The 24,735-nt window shown below is 33.1% G+C and overlaps 1 long non-coding RNA gene across 2 annotated transcripts; it reads right to left on the minus strand.

The window, feature by feature from the left end:
* Positions 1-16,866: 16,866 nt before the first annotated feature.
* LOC120579403 (uncharacterized) lies at positions 16,867-18,969 on the minus strand. 2 transcript variants are annotated; one of them, XR_005645196.1, is made up of 4 exons: positions 18,685-18,969; positions 18,370-18,557; positions 17,406-18,111; positions 16,867-17,314 (listed from the first exon to the last, which is right to left on the minus strand). It is a non-coding gene; the product is annotated as an uncharacterized lncRNA (long non-coding RNA). The 2 variants fall into 2 exon arrangements; XR_005645195.1 differs by having other exon boundaries at positions 17,406-18,557.
* Positions 18,970-24,735: the final 5,766 nt, after the last annotated feature.

The following is a 24,735-nucleotide window of genomic DNA, read 5'->3' on the forward strand; positions in this document are numbered from 1 at the left end:
TAGTTTAGGTTGTTTGAATTGTTAGGTTTAGGTTAGAATTGTTTAGATTGTTATAATTGTAAAATTGTTATGAAATTATGGTAGAATTTTTAGGATTAGATGAATTGTTGTATAATCGTTGCGATTAGTTTAGGTTTGTTATGAAATTTTGTTGTTATGAATTTGTGATAGAATTGTTACGATTAGTTACGGTATAATTTTTAGGATTAGTTTAGGTTTTGATGAATTATTGTAGAATTCTTACGACTAGGTTTTGATCGCCGATTTGTTTATGTAGATATGTCTCAGAATTAGGGAAACGTTGAGTTGAACAAGAAGAAGGAGGGTGACGACAAGAAGAAAGAAAAATCACCGATGACATGGTACGAAATCACATGTGATGGATCCGTCAAAAAGAAGGATTCGAAGGTGCTGGTGTATAATCATTCGAGGTTGAGGAGGAGCGGGAGGACATGCTATTTTGGTCCTCAGCCAAAAGCAGGTGCCCTAGGGACTGTCGAGGAAAACCCAATTGACTTGTGTGATGAGGAAGATGATTGAATGTAATGAGTTGTAATAGCTAATTGTTTTGGATCTTTTTTTATGTTTTTTTATGGTACATTTTGGTTGACATATTGGTACTTTGAATAAATTTGAGTTTTGAATAATTTCAATTAAAATCGCATCTGAAATAATTTCGATTAAAGTCACGTTTCGAATAATTGCGTATTCGAATAAAAATTAATTAAATCTAACGTGAATTGAACTAATTAAAATTGCATAATGAATAAATAAATTCGAAAAGTGAATAAATAAGATAATTATTGTTCCATTCAAAACAAAATGTATTACGCATATTCAACTGTATATGTTATCACATTACATTCCAGAATGTACCTTCCAACTGCAACAATTATCTTACCCTTGAATGGGGCAAATTCAAACTTGCTAAACAGCAGGACTCCAACATCCGATCAACATCTTGAATGATGGTATTCAAGTGTCAAAAGAATGAGGTGCATTCCTTGACACTTCAATACTAGTATTCAAGATGCTTATCGAATGCTGGATTCCTGCCGTTTAACAAGTTTGAATCACCCCATTCAAAGGAAGACAATTGTTGCAATTGGACGTTTGTACCTTCCAACTACAACAATTGTGTTTCCTTTGAATGGGGTAAATTCAAACTTGTCAAGCAACATGACTCCAATGTTCGACCGACATTCTCATAGTTCCATTGAAAAGATTAAATTCTTGTTAGGTTTTGTTTAAATGACGGTATTCAAGTGTCAAAAGAATGAGGTCCATTCATTGACACTTCAATACATTCATTTAAACCGGCCTAACAAGAACTTAATCTTTTGACAGGAACAATGGGAATGTCGGTCGAACATTGGAGTCATGCCGTTTGGCAAGTTTGAATTACCCCATTCAAAGGAAGACAATTTTTGTAGCTGGAAGGAACATTCATTCGGTACCTAATGACGATCTTCTGGCGGAATAAAACTTTTGATGATATCTTCAGTTGATCTCAGCAACGTCACCCGCATATCGATCCACTGGAACATGTTGTGCTCCCAAAACATGCTCGTCACGTTTTCGTCGTTCGTTAATTCCACCCAAGTGAATGATACTCTCCCCTCGTAGAGCGTTGGACGTTTATACCGAATGTGTTCCACCCTCCTTGTGTCTTTGAGGTTGACTCCTTGGTTGAATTCAGTCAGTTCATCCTTGAGACCTCTTAACGTTACACCAAGGCACCGAATCTTCAACCTCTGAGGTTCTCCGCCGTTGAATTGTGTATGAACGTCGATCCACCCGGCCATTGTTTCAAATCTACAACATAACTATATTAAAAACAAATATTCAAACCCTAAAAAATTTATAAAATTTTTAAAAATATATAAATTCAAGCAATATAACTTCATTATAACAGGTATTCATAATATATGTTAATAGCATTTCAGATCTACAACATAATTATATTAAAAACAAAAATTCAAAATTTAATAATTAAAGAACAACTAAAATTATAAACATATAAACACATATACTAATTAAAATGTATGACAATAGCATAAGTGATAACTTACTTGTGATTTTGTGGAAGAAATTTTGGATGATTTGGTAGAGTTTTTTTAGAGAGAGTGAGTGAAAATTTGAGAGAAAGATGATGAAGGTGATGATGGAGTGAGTGAGTTTCTGGGTTATGGCTACTGACTTGAATATATCACGAACACAACGACATTAAACTACCGCTGGAAAGCTAGCGGTTGTTAACTGCCGGCGCATAGCCTAACGACAGTTAACTGTCGCTGGGAGTAAAAACGTCATTTACTTGTATCAATAAAAAGTATTCTCTGTTAGAAAAGCAATTTTCTTGGGAAAATTCTATTCAACATCTTGGGCTTGGATCACAATTTGAGCCCATATCAAACACAAAGGACTCCTTCTCCCACCCTATTGATTTCTCGCACGCAATTCGTGTTTTTCTTATGGTCTTCACAAAAATATAGTGTTTTTCCTATGTGCAATTCGTCATTGTCACTCAGTCAAACAATCACTCTCTGTGAGTACAACGTGTAAAAAACAGAAAACATTTTTTGGTTTGATGGGTTACGAGGTAGAGGTAGGTACTTACTTAAATAGAACTAAAACATCCAGGATGAAGAACACTTGGAAGACATTCATCGGTCAAATTTATGCTAAATTTTGTGCAAATTAGAGTAATAGACAAATAATAATAACTTCAAAAACCCATAGTTTTGGCATCATTGGGTTGAACATTGTGCATTGAAGTAACCCAAGTTACTACTCAATGTAACCCAAATGCTTTCTTATTTTGATTTCCTTGGCGCGGGGGAAAGTAGAAATTAAAAAATGCATAGTTGAAACATAAAGGGAAGAGGGAAAGAAGAAAATGAAGAATAGAAGGGAAGAAAAGCAACCACCGTAGTTGAGAGAAGGGAAGTGTTTGGAATGAAAACATCAGAGAAGTGGCTGAATTGAATAAGTTGGGATATCCTGTAGATCGACAGATAATTGAGAAATGTACTATAAAGTACAATAATTTGGAAATCTTTGATAACACCATCAGGTGCATAATTTTCCAGACCACAAGAAGCAATATTTTTAATGAATGTAGATAACAGTGAACGAGTTACAATGATATTAACTTCAGATAGACATTTTAACTCATGAGCATATTTGATATTTATAACATATCAAATAGCAGGATCATACCTTTTTCCAATGGAAATGCAATTTGCATCGGTAACGTCTGAGCTGTTACTGATGGTATTTTCATCTAAGAAAAACTCATGAGCTTGGAACATATACATTGTCCCAAATATACATTACTGATGGTATCTTGTCATGCAATGCCCAATCAACATCGGAGACACCGTTTTTCCGCGAGTTTCAAATGCGCCATGTAGAAAGTATACATCGATATATTAACACAACGAATTGAGTTACATAATTAAGAATAAAATTCACCTACCCTGAAAGTGAGCTATGTTACATTTAAATCATATGAATCACAAGATAAGCAGTAGATAGCTTTCGCAAGGTTGGGAAGCTTGAACTCTGCACCATCCTGATTTCCTCCTCCCCGAAATTTTCATGGCACACAGGATAAATCTGATATAGGAGCAGTGAAGCAGTCATTCAGATATCAAATTTAAGTTATAACTACGTATACCTGTGTTAAATGTTTAGAAATGTCCTATTCATTTTTTCAATAGTTATTGACTAAAATGGTTGCTTCATGCTAATCTTTTTATTAGCACTATATCAAGCTGCTATATAATATTTTTATTAAATTTCACATAGTGCAGAAACTTCAATGAGTCCAGTTATCAAATCTATCAAACCAAATCTGAAAAAAAAGGAAAGTACTTTATCAACAAGTTTTTCTGAACATAAATTATAAAATCCACGAGGTCATACCATTCCATATGAGTCATCTGTCTGATCATCAAATAGGTTGGTTAACGAATCATGACTAAGAAGTCTCTCCGATTCGATTTCCAGTTCAAATATTGAAGCATTTCCATGAAAATATGCATATCACAACATGGTGATAAGAAAGAAATGTAAAACATATAACTTTTAAATAAATAAATGTAGCTAAATTGTTCAGTAACCACATTGCCACAAAATAAAGCCAACCAACCATCCAATTGCTAGCTATCCAATATGCTAAAGATATGCTGTTATCCTATATTAATAATTCATGCACCAGAATAAAACTCAATGCTTGATGTTACAAGCATCAAGGCTATCTGAAGATATAACTAAGTTGTTCCTCGCTACGACTATGTATCAATTCAATTAATCTAAGAATAAAGCTGAAATGAGCAGCTCCTGAGCAAATGTAGCCCTGTCACTTCTCTCTTGAACATCTTGTTCATTGCCGGTATCTGGTGCATCTTTCTCAAAGCTGCAAACAGAAAACCAACGGTAAAAATTTTGAAAAAAAATTAAAGCAGAGTTTAATAATGTGTATAAAGAACTTAAACTACTTCAACAAATATTTAATACATAAATGTTTGGAATTTACTTCATGGTACCACTTCAAAATTCAGATATTACCACATTTACAAGTAATTAAACAAACATATTCAAAGAGACGAAGAATACAGATTTACTTCTCGAGAGAATGTGATTGTGAACCATATCATAGGAAGATATTGAACAAAGTCAAGTAATTCTGGCGATAAAAGGGGGTGCCACACTACTCTACAAAACTCAAGGTTTGGAATAACAGTTTTCATATTCTGAAAGACAATATTTTTTTTTTTTTTTGAATCGGCACATATTATTAAACGTCATCCCCGCAAGACGCAGGGTATGAACGAAACAAGATACAAATGGTGCCCCATATAGACGGTATACCATAACCACCTAAGAACACCCCTGGAGATAAACTCACCAAAACACATCACCACCTAAAACAGACTCCAAAAAACAAGCAATGTAAACACGGTATCCACCACCGCCCATCGTCACTACTCACCCACAAAGAACACCCTTAAAAAAACTCTCATACCCCAACACCTAAGCTGAGTCACATTTCGAAGAGCACCTAACCGAAGGATCATACAGCTATCACAAACCTCGCGACCTCCAATCCACCGAAAGAGCACAACACAAAGCCCAAAAATCAACTTAATTCCAAGATTTGACTCCCGATCTCGAATCAAAAGTGATCGGCCCACCAGACTATAGAAACAAATTAGCAGGGCACCCCTCGCCCCCGGTACACCAGAGAAAAATCAAACCAAGTCAAACAAAAATTGCAGCTAGACCCCGACTCCCGATCTCGAAGCCAAATGAATCGGCCCATCGAAAACCAGCACACGATATGTAAGACAAAAGACAAGGCATGCGAAGTTTAAACAACAAACAAATCCAAAGGAAAAGGCTCAAACAACGTGACACCCACCCTCCAAACTCCGTAAACACCTAAACCACTCAAAAAGCACAAACAAGAGCTAGAGACGACGAACATGGACCCGTGTAACATAGGTTGCTTTTTAAGGAAATCACCCCAACAAACACCCCCCTCCTCACTTAGAACACCAACCACCACCACACAACATCACCCCCGAGAAAGCTCCCTTTCACAAAGCGTTTCGGCACCGGATCCGCGACCACCAATCCAAACCACACCAAGACAACCCCACGTACACCCACGCAAACCGAAACACCACCACCACCAAGAAACAAGCGGCCACACAAACACAAATCTAAATGAAGATGAAACCAAACAGCAAACACGGCCAGCGACGCCGGTCTAGAGCAGAAAACACAACCCCCAGATCGTATACAGGCGGCCGCCTATGACAAGTAGAAGGCGTCCGTTGCCGGTGTAAACAAACAACCATGCCAAAAAACCTCCCACCCCATCACCACCAAACCACACATCAAAACCACCCATCGCACCACCACAACCACCAAACGGACCGGAAAACACAATCGCACCACCAACATCCACCACCCAAAGACTCTGATCAGCACAAAAGAACAACCACCACTACAACAAAACTCCGACAGCAACAAAGCAACTTCATAACCACAACTGTCATGAACAATGAGCTCTATCCGACACGCTGGCGAACAGAAAGGCAGCGACACAAGAAGATCCACACATCTGTACTTAAGGTACCAAACACCAACAAACGCTACCAATAAGTGGAACAGCAGAAAACGGAACTCCAAAACCAAAACACCCAGTTGCCGCCGTTGAGAGGCGGCACCACCTTGAGAAAACCCAAACCTGTTTCACACTTGAATCACCAAAGAGAAGCGATGTTAAGCGACCCCAAGGAAGTTTGGAGGTGATGTCGAGGCGGATCTCGTCGCACCACAGCTAGTTGGGCGGAAACGCGGAGAACAAGCGGCAGAGAACAGTCACCGCCGTGAGGACCCAACACCACCACCATGACAGATGAACAAGGAACCCATCGCAAAAAACCCACCACCCACGACGGACGAACAACACCTCAACAACACGACAATAATGATAAGTTACTTAGTAAACCTCTCGCAACATTATCCTTTAAACTGTCAATATAGTAATTATAATAATAGCAGGTTACTCCATAGCTAGACTTAGATCATGATATTTAGAGAAACCATCTGAATTGCATCTCAAGTCAATAAATACAAGCTATTTAAGTGAGTGTAGTACATTTATGTATCGGCATACATTATGAGACTCCTTTAATCAAATTAAGATATAATTTCGGAAGAACTAATTAGAGAGAACATCAGAATGATATCATATTATCATCTACTCACACCTCCTGTATCTTCCAAAGTAGCCTTAAAACGGAAATAATATTAGAGAAATAAAAATGTGAAGAGCGGGAATATAATGGTCTTGTTTATTATATGTAACGTCTCATCATAAATAGAATGAAGACACTATTGATAATATGTCACTGAATAAACTCTCAGCGATATCTCGTAGATCCACAGATAATTGAGAAATGTACTAAAAAGTCCAATAATTTGGAAATCAATGGTAACACCATCTGGTACATAATTTTCAATACCACAAGAAGCAATAATTTTATTAACTGTAGAGATGAGTTACACTGTTATTAAATTCAGATAGAAATTTTCACTCGTAAGTATAGTTGATATTTATAACATATCCAAGAAAAGGATCATACCTTATTCCGCTGGAAATGCCTTTTTCAACAGCAGCGTCTGAGGCATTACTGATGGTATCGTCATCTGAGAAAAAATCATCGAAGCTTGGAACATATGCATTAGTGATGGTATCTCTCTTGTCATGCAATGCCCAATCAACATTGGAGTTTTCCCGCTGCTTCCAAATTCCCTATGTAGGAAGCATACATTTTTATACCACCATAATGAATTGATTTAGATAAGAATCAAATACTACACTGAAACTGAGCTATGTTACAATTAAAGCACATAAATCACAAGATAAGCAACAGATACCTTTGGCGAGGATGGTAAGCGTGAGTTCTGCACCATCCTGGTTGCATCCTCCCCTAAGCTTTCATCACACAAAGGACAAATCTGATATAGGAACAGTGATGCAGTCACTCAGATATCAAATTTCAATTATAACTAAGTATACTTGCGTTAAATGTTTAAAAATGTCTTATTTCATTTTTTTACTTGGTTTTTGACTAAAATGGTTGCTTCATGCTCATCTTTTTGTTAAGATCAGGACAGTGCACTATATCAAGCTGCTATATAAAATTTTTGTTCAATTTCATTAGAAGCTAAGCAAAGACATCAATTTATAAAAACAAGTTATTAGTTCTGTTATCAAATCTATCAAACCAAATCTAAAAAAATGGAAAATACTTTATCAATAAGTTTTTAGGAACATAAATTATAAAATCCAGGACGTCATACCATAGTATACAAGTCATATGTCTGATCTTCCGAACGGTGACGCAGTGCAGAAACTTCAATGTCAAAAGTGCATGCGGGACATTTTATAGCACATGGAGAATCACTATGAAGATCAATAGGATTGGAAATTGAATCACCTTCTGTTAGGTTTAAAATGGATCAGCATCAGCAACTTATTTCTAGCAAAAGAAGTCCATTTTGCATGACATACACTGATACAGATGCAAAAGCTCACAAAATACCAATAAGCAACAAAAAATAATGATGCTAAATCTGAGAAACATGTTTATGCAATTAGGGGAAAATTTGTGTGATTGAAATCATAAAAAGTTCTCTTCATTCTATTCAGTAAGACAATAGAATTCATCACCTAAATTAAAGACTTGACATATGATCAATTCATTCTATTCAGCAAATTATCCAATGTTCAGTTAAGAGAACAAAACACAATAACATTCATAGATCAAACAGAACCTATTAATTCCGTAAGGAACCAACATATTTTTTTTCTACGTATGTTATGCTACTGTTAAGCAAAATAACTCATTTTTTTTCACACACAGAGATTACAAAAATCAAATTAAAAAAAAAAAAACCTTTTCCATCCTCAGAAGTACTGTCATTATCAACTTGATTCCCGTTAAAATAGTCTTCTCGGCTTGGTAAGAACATGCTTTCGTTAATATCGGAAAGATAAAGCTCGATCGAATCCAGATTGTTAGAAGCAGGAAAACTTTGAGGCAATTCTTCTGTAGTAGTTGGTGAAGAAGAGCTCACAATGTTTTTGTTTTCAATCGTCATTGTCACTCACAACTCACTAACTCAATGTAAAGCTTTTTCTTTAGATGGTTTATGAGGTAGCTACTTATTTATATACAACAAATTCTCTTTGTGAGATTGTGTGTATAAATTGTGATAAGCACAAATGGAAAACAATTATTGTATTAAATTATATTTTCCATAAACTGAATATTGTGATTAAAATAAAGCTAAGAAATTGTGATCATCCTTGAAGCTAAGAAGGTATTTGTGAAATAGTACCCTCTTCAAAGGAAACGGTAAGTTGTACAGATGAATGGCACTTGGAACACATTCATCGGTCAAATAATAATTTCGAAATTTATTGACTTGAGACAAATGATAATAAGGAATTTTGGCTTCATTAGGCTAAACACTGTTCATTGAATTAACCAAAATTAAAAGGTTTTTGTTGTGTTTTTTTTTTTCCTGGCGCGGGAAAAGAAGAAATTGAAAAAGCAGAAAACCGAAAGAAAGTTACTTGTAGAGTGATTGAAGTGAAGAAGAGTGGAAGCTCTGAAGTTATTTGTAGTCATCACCATTCACCATGCACCACCCATCACCACTTCTTCATCGTCTTCTTCTTCATAAAAGTTCTTTTGAAACTTACATTTTAAACTTAAATTTTTGTCCCCAAATATGTAAGAGTAATCTCAGTAGGTGGTATCAAAATTTCAAAATAGTTTTGAGTATTTACTTTATTAGTGAAAATAGTCCCCGTTAAAATAATCTCTCGATACGAACATTAACTATTTCCATATATAGAAATAAATATGTTGAGCGACTAAGATAACAACATTTCCGAATCATTTTAACGTAATGAACTATCTTGATAAACATAGTGCATAATCAAAGATTATTTCAAAATTTCAATACATTGAGAAACTACTGTAACTACTTGTTACACATAGGACTAAATTGAGTAAAAAAAAAAAAAAAACTCATTCGAAGAACTCATTTTGAAACTCACTGGGTAAAAAAAAAAACTCATTCAAAGAACTCATTTTGAAACTCACTCTAAAACCCTTTAAAATTAACTAATTTTCTTCTCCATCTCCGTAGGAAAAAATTTCCCATCAAAACAAGGTAGTCCTTGCTAAGATCCACATTGACATCTATATTCACAACTTTTTATGCTAATTTTTTTTAATTCTTTAAAAATTTGTCTAAAGACAATTGTTAAAATTTTCTTACAAGAAATAATCAAATTTTATAAAATCATATTTAATTGTAAGTATTTGGACAAGAAAAAAAATTAACTATATATTTTTTAAATAATTGAGTGATATATTTTTTGTGGCTATATCTGAATGCGGGTCTAAATACTTTTGACCAAAGCAAGATTTCCTCTCAAACTTTTGTGTTGACTTTTTGTCTTTTAAAAATTATTTAATTTATAATTCTTGTCTATTTTATTTGTCAAATAACTAATTTGTTTTAAATAATTGTATAAAATTTTCTAGTTTCTATTTTTTTTATTATAAATTGTAACTTTTGGTATATGTCACTTTGAAGAACATTAATAACATTATTATATTGATCCTTAAAAAAAACATTATTATATTGATTGGTTCAAAAAAACATTTTTTTTTTTTGGTTCAACAAAAAAAAAACATTATTATATTGATGATAGTCATAGACATTGTCTTTAAAGAGAAAATAAAAAATAAAAGTAGTGGAAAATCAAAAGAGAAAACAAAGGCGGAAATGAGAGAGTTGACGTGATCATATCTAGTCTAGGCTTAGTATAGAAGAAGTCTTGCATAGTCATAAACATTTAATCACATAGTTATATTGATGATAATTATTGAAATTATCTCTAAAGCAAAAGAAGAAAAATAATATAAATTAAAAAGATAAAACAAAGAGGAAAATGAGAGAGTTGGCATGCGATCATATGCTATAGAAGAAGTTTTGCAAAGTAACCAATATTTAATGACATAATTTTAACACACACAAAAATACATATAATTTTTAATTATTTTTAGAATATATTTTTATTCTTTTCTCTTTTCAACTTTTCTCAAGTTAGTGAATTTGTCCAAAGAAAATGTCCAAATACTTTTGACCATCAACTTAACTTTTCCTTTAAACAATTACATTTAGAATATTGTTCTTTTATATTAATTAAATAATTAAAACCATAGCCATAGTAAAGGAAAAGACGAAAGAGAGAGAGAGAGAAATAGACGTGCTAGTCTACAATAATAAAATAATTATTATTTGTATTAATCATTTCTTTTTGAATAATTTTACATTTTTAAGTAATAAATAATATAATAAAAACATATATATTTAATAAACCTTTTTTTACTGACTAAATTAATATCCTCTTTTCAATGGCAACTTTGGAAAAATAATACTCTACCTACCTCTCAAGTCTCGACCCGTTTACAATTGTCTGATTTTCTTCAAATTTGTTTTATTTAGCTATCGGAATTTCAAAACTTTTATTCAATCCATGTTTATTTTTGGACAATTTTTTTTTTTTTTTAGATAGACGAAATGGCAAAGCCATTATAAACTCACACACACAAGTAGAGGTACCGAAGTTCGAACCCCGGTCATGTCATCCGGCCTAACAATTTCGGCAATCACCACCTGAAATTTACAAACAAAACTGAGGTCTCGAGTTCGAACACATATAAAAGTGTTCAACTTAACATTATCGATATTCTCAATTGAAGTATGTATTACTGACATTCAAAATTAGTTGTGAATTCGAACAATAAAATCACACCAACAAATCTTAGATGTGTGGGGCAAAGGAAGGATAATCAATGAGCAAAGTAGTTTCAAGCAACATCAACAACAAACAGACCTAGATCAAAGTGTGAAGTAACACCACGTACATAACCAAAGCAACCAAGATAAGAAGGAAAAGAAAAACAACACACAAATACCGAAGGTGTTTGTGAAGTGTTTCCCAATCCGAAGAACTTCACCGAAAGAAACTTAACTCTAAAGTTCCCTCCTTTAGTTTTCCTAAGATTGATCTCTCCGTTGAAGACACTCAAAAAATTGAAGAATGAAACCTTGTCCAGACACAGACAAATTGCGCTATTATTTCCTGGAATGAGCCACAATTTGAAGGTCGTACATAGTATTGTGAACCTGATACAAAGACCCACCACGATTTTTGCGAACAAAAACCTCCAAATTACTGAACCAAACCGTGCCATGATTTTGAGAACTTCAACATCAATTTTGAGTCAATTTTAAACTGTCACCATAAAATCAAAGATGATAGTTTGTTTTGGGTTGAAGTAATGAATTACTAATTTTTATATCTTCCATTAAATGAAAACATCAAGTTGCCAATTCATTTTATTGCCCCACTTTTATTTCTTGTTTGAATAAAAAGAAGTGTGCCATTTTAATAAGGAAAATGCTAGATATCAAGAATGATTTTATAAGAAAAATTCAAGAATGACATGGCACAATAATCACCTTTAGATTTCAGTCTCATTTATTAATCTTTCATAAAAAAAAGATACATAATACCCACCATCCCATGATTTCCGACCCACCACCCCATGATTTCCGGCCAGGCTGAGATTTTATTGGTTAACATTAATTTCAGGACTATTTCTTGATAAAATCTAAGGGTGATTATTCTACCATATCATTCTTGAAATTTTCTTGAAAAAATCTTTCTTGATATATAGCATTGCTCTTTTAATAATGTTTCTTCTGCCAAAGAAAGTGAAACAACAAAATTGAATATTCATACGAATTGGTGTTTGGTTATTTTGCTGTTACTATCATGGTGGTTTCTTTCTTGTCAAAAACAATACCTTAGTTTGTTATAATAGAAATGGAATATGCATATCAACCCTGTTGCAACATTTAGAAAAAATCAAAACCAAACATGATTTGGCTCCCTGAATATTAACTTAGGGGTGTATTGAATTAGGATTTTACAAGACTATTTTAAAAAAAAAAAAAAAAATCTTTAAGATTTTAAAAGACTGTGTGAGATTGTATTGATTCTGTGAGATTTTAAAAGACTTTTTATGTAAAAGACTTTATACACTCAAGATTTTAAAGGATTTATCACACAGACTTTTAAGGATTTCAAAGGATTTTATGTGATTTTAAAATTTCAAAGGATTCAATAAATTTTAGGGGAAAAAGAACAAACTTACAAGCGTGAATGATAAAAATAATGAACAAATAAATTCTAGCGTTTGAATAAAGAAAAATAAAACCAATAAAAAATTCTTTTACTATTGATTTTCAAACTTTAAGAATTGTATGAATTTTATAAGATTTTAAGGGACTAAAAAACACTCTAACACATTATTCTCAATACACATTTTTTATTTGTTAAAAATGTTATTCCCACAAAATTCAATTGTACATATTTAAAATTATGTCAGCACTTACAAATCTTTCAAAAAAAAATATTGTGTCAGCCATTACAAATCGGTCGAGTTACACGAGTTTACCGAGTGTTAACTCAGTCAAACTCGTTAAACCTTCAAATTTTACCAGAAACCGATTTTACCTCAGAGTTAACACTCGATTTGTGGAACATTGATTACGACATAATATTCTCAATACAATTTTTTATTTTTTTTATGAGATAGAGAGAGGGAGAGAGGGGGGATGAGAGATGAGAGAGAGAGAGAATGGAGAGATAGAGAAAGGAGAGAATAGGGAGGGGGAGGGGAGAGAGAGAGAGAGAGAAATGAGAAGAAAGAGATAGTAACTTTTAAAACAAAAACAATCTCAAGAAATCTCATCTTTTCATGAAAGATTTTTTCTTGTTAAAATTACACTACAAAATCCCACAAAATCCATCAAAATCCAATTTATTAAACAATCCTTCGAAATTTGAATGATTTTGAATACCACAAAACTTTTTTTAAATGATGAAAAGTCTTGATTGAATACCTCAAGACTTTTTTAAAATGACAAAGAGTCTTGATTGAATACCACAAGACTTTTTTTAAATTGCAAAAAGAATACCACAAGACCTTTTAAAATATTGCCATGAAATTATGCATATCACAACAAGGTCAGAATAATGAAATGTAAGACATACACTTAAAAATAAATATCACCAACCAAACATCCAATTTTCTAGCTAAGGATATGTTATTATCCTATATTAAATCATGCACCAGAATAAAACTCAATGCTTGTTTTACAAGCATCAAAGCTATCTGAAGTTATAATTAAGCAGTTCCTCGCGACGACTATATATCAATTCAATTAATCTAAGAATAAAGCTGAAATGAGAAGCTCTTGGGAAAAATGCAGCCTTGTCACTTCTCTCCTGAACATATTGTTCATTGCCAGTTTCCGGTGCATCTTTCTCGAAGCTGCAAATAGAAAACCATAATCAAAATTTTGACAGAAACTAAACCATACCTTAATAACGTGTATAAAGAACTAAAAATTAATTCAACAGATATTCAATACATAATGTTTGAAATGTACTACATATGGTATCACTTCAAAATTCAGATATTGCTTCACGTTTTACAAGTAGTATAATAAACAAATTCAAAGAGACAAAGAATACATATTTACTTCTCAAGAGAATGCGATTGTGAACCATATCACATGAAGATATTAACCACAGTCAAGTAATTCTGGCAATAAAGGGAGTGTCACACAGCTATACAAAATTCAAATTTTGGAATGAAAGTTATCATATTCAGAAAGACAATAATGTTAACCCAACAAAATTCTCTGTATGACTCTGTTTTATGTCAAAAAAATGTACAAATAAAGAAAAAAATTATATGGACATAAAGCTAACCCAACAAAATAAAAAAATTAATAAATAAACAAGAATAAAAAAAGTGAAAAGATAAATAAAAGAGTGTTAATTTATAGAAAAATATTTCTTCATTATTTTTTTAGTTGAAAATATTTCTCAAGAAATAATGGTTGAGAAAAAAATAGTGATAATATACTTTTTACTTCTAGATAAAGATAAATTAAAGATTGTTAATTTATACAAAATATTGCTTTTAAGATTTTTTTTTTATATAAAAATATTTCTAAAGATATTGATCGAGAAAAAAACAGTGGTAATATACTTTTTACTAAAGATAAAGAAAAAAAATGACGTCGGTCAAAATTCGATTGAATTCTTAATTGATTTCACCATTTCATATTTATATATACTTTTGACTAAGGTGTTAGAAGTATTAAATTTTCCCCTAAAAAAGAAGTATTAAGTTTTATAATTACCAAGTTAGTAAAATATTAGTGCATGGTGTCAGTTATCAAATAAAATACAGTGAACGATCGAACCCAAAGCCGGCGTTAAATAAAATCATTAAATTACAATTTCTAGCTTTAGGTTCTCAAATAAAATATTCATACTTACAGAGACTTGCTTAAAGCTCATAAGAGAATGCTTAATCAAATGCCACAAAAGAAAACGTATATCTAAGTTTAGATAGTATTGAGTTCTACTTAATAACCGAAGATCACGCCAAAAAAATACACTTTTTACATAACTCAATACAGTAAACATGAAATAATTTAGACAAAGCAACAAAATGCATCATGCAAGTTGCATAGAAGCCATCGCATCACATTCTTCCTTGGCAAAGCAGCCCCTCATGAAAATGCATACACATTCTGTTTTTTTTCACTAAATCTCAATCCTGAACATTCATTGCCAGTTTCTGATGCATCTTTCTCGAAGCTGCAAACAGAAAACCATCTGCGATATTTTGACGAAAACTAAACCATATACCTTTATAATGTATATAAAGAACTCAGAATTCAGTCAACAAATATCTAATACATCAAAGTTTGGAATTGCTACGTGGTTCCACTTCAAAATTCAGATATTGCTACTGGTTTTATAAGTAATTAACCAAACATATTCAAAGAGACGAATAATACAGATTACATCTTGAGAGAATGTGATTGTGAGCCACACCACAGGAAGATATTAACCAGTCAAGTAATTCTCGCAATAATGGGAGTGTCACACAACTATACAAAGTTTGGAATGAAATTTTCATATTCAGAAAAAGAATAATGATAAATTAATGCGTAAACCTCTTGTATATAATCCTTTGAATTTTCAATTTAGTAATTATGTATCATAGTAGGTTAGTTCAAAGCTAGTCTTAGATCATGAGATTTAGATAAACCATCTGAATTGTATCACAAAATTCAACACATTAATTCATATCATTTAAGTAAGTGTTAGTACATGTGTGCATTGGCATGCATTATGTAACTCCCTTAATCAAAGTTAAGATATAATTTTGGAAAAAAAATTAGGGAGAATGAGAGCAAGATATCATATACACACCTCCTGTATCTTTCAATGTAACCTTAAAACGGAAAGAATATTAGAAAAATGAAAATCCGAAAAAGCAGAACATTTTGGAAATATATGGTAAGTTGGTGACACCATGAGCTACATAATTTTCCATACCACATGAAGAGTTTAGTTCATATTTGTAACAGAACCAAGAAAAAAATGTTTAATTTTTAATCACGTTCTTTTAATGTTGACACTTTGAACTGAGTTCCTCAACTTTATTCTTTTTCTTCATACCAGCATACCGCCATTACATCATATAGATAGAAAAAGGATAAAAAATTGCTGATTTCTACATATGAGAGAAAATGAACGGAGCTTGGATCATACACATTGTCCCTAAATGGTGGCAGAATTGAATCAGACTTGGTTCATGTTTGTTGTTTCCCCAAGAAGCATCTTTCTTGCTATATAATGCCCAATTCGTGAGTTTCAAATCCGCTACGTAGAAATTATACATCGTTATATAAAAATAATGAATTGAGTTAGGTATGAATCAAATACTAACAAAGTACTATACCTGCGTTAAATGTTTAGAAATGTCTTCTTTCAATTTTTCTATAGTTTTTGAATAAATTGGTTGTTTCATGCTCATCTTTTTATTAAGATCAGGACATGTGCACTATATCAATATGATACATAAACGTTTCATTCAATCAATGTTATAAATTATAACAATAACATACTGATCAATCAACCAAGAAAATTAGGAAAAGGAAACAAAACCTAGAAGAAAAAAAATTCAGTGATAAGTTATGCTAAGCATAAACTACAAAATCCAGGAGGTCATAATCGTCTGAGCGGTCCCGGAGCGTGGAAACTTCAATGTTAAAATAAAGAGAAACTTCATTCAGATCAACTTGATCGAGTGTATACTCTTACGTTCAAAATGGATCATCATAAGGAAGTTATTTCTACGACAAGAACTCCATTATACATGGCATACAAAGCAGCTCATAAAATAAAAGAGCAATGCAGTAAAATAAATATGTGTTACACTGATACATAGAGATGCACAAGCTCACAAAATACCAACAAGAAAAAATGGTCCTAAAGCCCAATTCCTTCCCTTAATTTGTGTGATTTAAATCAATATAAATTCTCTAAATTTGGGGAAAATTTGTTTTACAATTATTTTAAAATTGTTAGCTTTAGAAGCTTTAGTGATATGTCCCATCAATTTGGAGGGGGCAGGTTTGTAGTATACAGACACTTATGGCCATCATAATCGGGAAGTCTCTTTCCCAAGTATGAATACAGTCTCATAAGCTGCTCCATAACGACACAATTCACACCTCTAGAAGTCGCTTATGGAGTAATTGTTACCTACACAACCAAGAGAAGAAATACTAGCAATAAGTATAATTAAAAGGATAAACAGTAAGTAATTATACAAATCATTGAAAGTGGAACTTACATCATACCGATGAAGGGTTTTTTAAAGGTAACTCAGAAGAAGAAAAACGGTTTTCCATAACAACACACTTCTTGCCATAGCTGCCCTTTCCAAGAAGAAGGGGAAACCTCGGTAAAGATTTACGTTGTGGAGAAGAGGCATGCGTCTCTTAAGAATGAAATGTCATTTGTCCTAGATTCTATTCAACTTCAGTCACCTCTGGTGGCTGGTAAAATGAACTTGCCTCAGATTGGGGAGAGGTGGAGGAGACACGAAAACTTGATAGGCTGTAGATGGAACTTAGGTTGCTTGATGCAGCTCGGTGCTGGTTACATCAGTCTGCCGCCATATGAAGAAACTACAACATGGACACAGCCAGCACCTGCACCATATTAGTGCTGGAGGTGGCCAAGGCGTAGTTCCTTCATATGGCGGCCCACCAAGGTAACCACCACCTGAGCTGCATCAAGCAACCAAAATTCCATCTGCACCCTAACCAGTTTTTGTGTCTCCTCTACCTGCTCCCCATTCCGAGACAAGTTCATCTACCCACCAGAAGTGTCTGAATTTGAGTAGGATCTAAGGCAAATTCATCGTCCCAACCACCATAACCATCGTTTTCCCCTTCTTGATGTCCAACACCTCTATAGTTTGCTGTTGAGGTGGTGGACTGTTCTGTTGATCATCAGATCTTTTGGCATCATCAAATCGGTCAGTTCTCTTCTTCCTAACCATATTGAAAGGTGCACACACAGAAGACAACAGACTAAATTACTTTATGGTTCATAATCCATTAACAAAAATCAAACACCAGAAACTTAGCCAACGTAAACAGATCAAACAACAAATATAAAATGAAATTATCAAAAACCAACATCTAAAAGTGAAATCAATTTGTACGTGAACTGCATATGAGCATACAATCAATAAAAACTAAGTAATATGAAAAACAACAACATTTAGATGGAAGAAAGGAGCATACAACCATTGTTTATGGTATTTTCTTCATCTGAAACAAAATCATTGGAGCTTGGAAGATACGAATTGTTCCTAAATGGTGAAAATTGAATCAAAGATTGGTTCATGTTTGTTGTTTCCCCAAGATGCGTCTTTCTTGAGATGTAATGCCCAATCAACGTTCGAGATACCGTTTTTCCGCGGGTTCCAAATCCGCTATGTAGAAATTATGCATCATTATATCAACATATTGAATTGAGTTAGATGAGAATCAAATACTATGCTGAAATTGATCTATGTTACAATTAATTTACATAGATATTGCAAGGTAAGTTACAGGTACCTTTTGCAAGATTGGGAAGCTTGAATTCTGAACAATCCTTATATTTAATATTGCTCTAGTTTTATTTCTTTAGCTTTGATGACCGGTAGTTCTTGTATTTCTTTCCCTAGAGGCTTCTAGGTGTTTTTTTTTTTGGAGTTTAACCCATTTTGCTCTCTATATTTATTTGTGCACAAAATAGACAACATATATTTCCTCTCTATGTTTTCTCTCAGTCTGAACACTAGGAGAAATCTTACTATATTTTCTCTCACTTTCAACAAGCTCTCAATGTTTTTGTTGCGTTACTACTTGATGGGATGAATGAAATGGTGGAAATGAACTTGCTATTTATAAGAGAGGTAAACAATGGTTCCTTACATGCAACAAGCCACTTGTCTTCCATGCAAAAAACCAAGTGTACAACATGTCACTTGTATCTCATGTATCTTGCAACTTGTCAATGCATGCAACTGTCCACTTTGCCACTTTTCCTTACATGAAAAATGCAACTTGTCTTACATGCACCATGGACACGTGTCTTGTTACAAAAGTGGCTTTACGAGTTACAATATTGGGATTGGATCATCATTTGAGCAAATTTCATTCATAATCATGGGTTTAAATCACAATTTTAGCCCATAGCATACGCAAAAATATCACGTCTTTCTTATGTGCAATTCGTCATTGTCACTCACTCAACAATCACTCTCTCACGCAACCTAACTTAATTTTTCTCAGACTACAAGGCGTAAAAAAATGAAAAGCTTTTTTTGGTTTGATGGGTTACAAGGTAGGGGTAGCTACTTACATATATAGATATAAAACCTCCTTAACACATTCATTGTTCAAATACACACTAAATTTTGTGCAAATTTGATTAGCAGACAAATACTACAATTACTTCAATGACGCTGAACTTTGGCATCATTAGGTAAAATGGTTTTGTATTGTTTTGTTTTCCTTATTGCGGGGAAGAGCAGAAACTGAAAAAAGTTGAGGGATAAGAAAAGTCATGGTTCAAACTCAAATGGAAGAGGGAAAGAAAAACAACTACCATAGTAGAAGTGATTGTTGTTGTCATCATCGGCCATCTTCACCATTTACCACCCACACATTTGACTACAAATGACGTATATGTGAATTTTAACCACAATATTTTTTTCTTCTTCTCGGCCAAAATATAATGTTGTTCTTGTAAAATAAATTTGGAAAATTAAAAGCCCCTCAGTCTCTTTACAATTGTCACTTTTTCTACAAATTATATTCTTATTTAACTATTGAAATTTCAAGGTTTTTATTTATCATGATTGTTGAGATGTGGCTCAAAAATGAAAATTGAGAAAGTGAAGAATCATGACACGATTTGGCAACCGTGTCACGATTTCGCAATGTCGAGAGATGTTTTGCAGGGTATCCAATCGTGACACGATTTTGGAAAAACGTGACACGATTTTCGGCTTATTGGGCAAGTTTTCAGGATAAGGTTGGTTGTACCTTGGGTCGTACGCACCAAACGTGTCACGATTTTGTCTGGATCTGAACACTATATAAGCACTCCATCACCCATTTTATTGTGAAAGCTTGGTGAATCTCATGGAAACCAAAGGAGAGAACTTTTAGGGTTTTAGATACTAAAGGTTGAGGGTCTTTGGGTGAGGTTCAAAGCTTCAAGATGTGAATCTTGGAGAACCAAAAGAGGGGGCTCTTGTGAAAAGGGTTGGTGCCTTTTGGAGAAGATTCATGGAGTTGAAAAACACATGAGTGGAGAGTCATTTGTGAGCAACTTGGGTGAGTCTTGTGAAACCAAAAGAGAAGATCCTTAGTGAAATCAAAGGCTAAGGGTTGGTTCTCTTTTGGGGGTTAGATTCTAGAGTTGGGAAACAATTGTAAACACCTTGGGAGAGTGAAATTCTGAGTGTGTTATTCATTGGTGAGATTGGGAAAATGGGTAGAAATTAGGGTTGTTCTTTGTGAGCTTGTTGAAGCTAATTTCTTGTAACTCATTTGTATCTCTTTGTAAGAACTCATTGATAGTGGATTGGAGAGATCAATCTCTCCTCCAGAGTAGGTCAAGTTGGACCGAACTGGGTGAACAATCTTTGGTGTGTTTGTTCATTTCTTTCATTGCTTATCTTTATTGCTTTGATTATGATTGTGGTTTTGCTATGCACTTGTTGTTGTTGCTTGTGGTTCATTTTGGTTGTTGGTTGCCATTAATACTTGCTCCACACATTATAGTTTGTATTGGTGTAAAATTTGAGTCCGAATTCACACAATGATGTTATCTACAAACTCAAATTTTTCTCATGACTAATATCTATTAGGAAATTCAGTTGGCCAACTTTAATGCTGTCTCTCCTTTCAATCACTTATTTCATCCATAAGACTTCAATTTGAGACCTTGCTTAAAGGATTTGGATCCAATTTCACTCTGATCATGTTTGAGAATTTCCAAAATATGTACTTAAGTTGTAATCATGGAATAGTTATATATTTTAACGTTTGCAACCTTACCATATTTTGTTGGTTGTGGAGTGGTCTCATCGTCTCACTCTATACCTACATTTTTAGATTTTATTTTTTTATCTATACTATATATAAAGAAAACTACCCCTTTAAGCACACTATTGAGTTGGACTTTTCTTTTCAAAAATACCTTATTTTTAAATACAAATAACACATGTAACAAATATATAACAATAAATTTAATTTAAGAAGAAAACTTTTTTTTTTGACAAGTTTTAAGAAGAAAACTTATACATAGTTCTTTAAGAACTGTTCTTACTGTTGGCTAATTATAAAATAACACGTGAATTACTAATCCATGTCACTAATAGTTTCCGTTAACTCTCTTTTACCTTCGTAACTATAGATCAAACTCACAAAAAACTAGCACAAAACAAAAACTCATGTTACTTTTTTGAGTCGCTTTTAATTGTACATCTGTGTTTCCCTACAAAAAAAAAATGTTGTACATATGTGTTCTTCCCCTCAATACAACCGATAAAGATTGTCAAGTATTTTCATATCCCTTACACAAAAAACATTATTTCTATATTATTTTATTATTTTATTTTATTAATATTATTATTTTATTAATACAAATTACTCTTCTTTTGCCTTTGATCAATTGTAAACAAACGTGAGCAAAAAATAATGGTAAAGATTGGACTTTAAATCCTCTAAAAAAGATTAGTAAAAAACATGAGCAAAAAATATTGTTAAAATTGGACTTTAAATTCTTAAAAAAAGATTAGTAACAATCGTGAGCAAACAATTTTTTTTTTTTAAAAACTCGGTATCAGATCCAAGAATCAACTAATCTGAATGGACCAATCCCACCGCCCACTTGCGGGGGCCCCGTTTAAAGCCAGAGCAAGCTCTGTATGGACTTAGCCCAACGAAATTGGCAGCAGAGGGAATCGAACATGAGACCTCTGGAGGAGCAAACTCCAAGATCCCAAGCCAACCACTAGGCCAACCCCAAATGGGTTTGAGCAAACAATATTGTTTAAGATTGAACTTTAAATCATTTAAAAAAAAAAAAGATTAGAACTCAAAATATTTTAGAAAAAGATTTGTAAGCACTATATTAAACATTAAATATTAATAAGTAGGGTTCTCACAGTTCATATTTCGTTCCCGCATTGTTTAGTTTGTCTCAACTTCTCTCAGCCCTCTGCATCAAAATTCAGAATTAACCTGTAAGTTTTTTTTCTTTTTCTTTCATGTTACAACTAATCAAAGTCGATTAATTTTATGGATTATTTGACTTTGTTGGTTTATAAGTGATTATGATTCAAATTGTTTATGATTAATTTAAAAGATTATTTGACTTTGCTGGTTTATAATTGCTTATACGTGACTTTTTTTTATATAAAGTGAACCATGATTTTTTTTAATTATTAAATAAATCATTATTTTGTTTAAAGTAATGTTTCTTTTATATAACATGTCATTTATGCATTTATGTTATGATGTTACTAATAACAGTAAACACTAAATGATCATTATTGTATCTTTATTTTATATGCAAACAAACTAAAATATGTTGAGTTCATAAATAATTTTGTTATATACCTTGACAATATTTTATTTATAAATCAATATATCAATAATTTCCATTAATATTTTAAAATTTAATCAAAATTATACAAATAATCACATGCGTTAGCGTAATAGAAAGAGCGGACAGATGGGCACGATAGTGCCTGTCTTTCCCCTAGTTTATAATAAATGGAAAGACAAAAAAAAAAAAAAAAAAAAAAAAAAAAAAAAAAAAAAGATCCAGTTTTCACGAATACTCAGTCAGGCTTTTGAAATCTAATTCCATTGTGAAAGAATTTTCATGGTTTCTCTACTATTATCCTTTTTAAGTTGGATTTAATTACATCCAAGTAATCCAGTTTCTTTTAAAAGATCCAGAACATACTTCCGCTTAGTCATAAAAATACCCTCCTTTGATCTGGCTGGCAGACTCAATTCCAAGGAAGTATTTTAGAGGGCCAAGTTCTTTGATTTCCCTTAAGCTTTTGAGCTCCAAGCTATAATCACCTGTTAATATACAATCAAAATAGTAATTTTATTAGTCGCTGAATGTTTATAAAACAGTGTATGATCAGCTTGACTTTGGATGTAACCAAGTCCTTTTACCACGGTTCCAAACCAAGCTCTCGGGGATTGTTTCAAACCATGCAAAGACTTCTTCAATCTACACACTTTATTTCTTCCCAATTTTTCCTCAAATTCAGGGGGAAGACTCGTGAACACTTTGTCACGACCCAAAAACACACATCGTGACCGGCGCACGAACTAGACCATTTTATCCCGGCAAGCCTATTAATCAAACTTGACAAACTTAAGGCCATTGATGACAAATATTCCGGCATCTTCTATGTATAGCATGAGGTCTGGATCTCATCGTGGTCGAACAATAAGTGTATCGGGCTCTCCTCACGCAACAAGCAGTAATGCTAGTTCTGAAATGAGTGTAAACCAAAATGGTCTTTGTTTAGATAGTAGTGAGATAGATGATGAAGTTGGAAGCGAGAGATGTGTTCAGTCTCCTGCCAGTTTTAGGGGGAGGTAAACTTTTCACACTTAGGAAAACCCTGCATATATATTTGATTAGCACCAATGTCCTTATCCTGGATTTCAGCCATAGCGGATTTGCATATGGATCTAACCATGCTTGTATTGATGTAAAGCTTGATGTAATCTCATGTACGACATTGTCTTCTGATTTTAGGTAGTTTGGTTATATGGTGTAACGGTCATGCTCATTTTTGAAACAAGGTGAGGTTTATCCTCTTTATCTGGAAACCATAACCCATTTTTATCATGTATGAGTGCAGGTGCTTAGCAAAATCCCCTAAACTGAATAAAATTTACCAATTAGAAGTTCTCAGTATGAAGGGATGAACTTTTCCACCCCAAAATGACTTTGGATGTAAAAGTATAAAAAAAAAATTGAGTCATGAGAAAGTATATTTCTGGGCAAAATTATACCTCAAGAAGTATACTTTCTGGAACCATGTGTGGTTTATTAATATGGGGTAAGAAAAGTTGCTCTTAACATTTTAATTGTCAATAATATTAAAGACATAAAATAAGTCTTTTAAGAGACCTGTTTATGGTTATTACTTGTCATATATTTTGATATAACTTTTAATTTCTTGTTGAATCTTTTACTAATATATTTTTGAAGCAATGTGAAATATTTTGAGGGAGAATAAGTAAGGAGAAATCTGCACTATGGCTAATTAACCATGCTCTTCGGTTTACTTTTGAGTTAAAGAAACTCATTCGTCAAATTGACTGAGAGAATTAAAATATTTCAGTTTGTACTCTGCACATAATTATAATCAATTCATCAAAACCTTTTGATTCGATAAAAAAACAGCACGAACTAAAGCTCCACATACTTTAGTTCAGTGTTTACGATTTTCAAGTTGGATTCTTTGTCAAATGTGGTTTTTTTCCCCCTTCTTAATTGACAATTTGGTTTGTTATTCAACTTATAATCCGTTGTAAACCAGAATTTGCGACCTTGAGCTGCAACACCAACCT

This window comes from Medicago truncatula, chromosome 3, assembly GCF_003473485.1.
Source record: "Medicago truncatula cultivar Jemalong A17 chromosome 3, MtrunA17r5.0-ANR, whole genome shotgun sequence".
NCBI classification, from domain to species: domain Eukaryota; kingdom Viridiplantae; phylum Streptophyta; class Magnoliopsida; order Fabales; family Fabaceae; genus Medicago; species Medicago truncatula.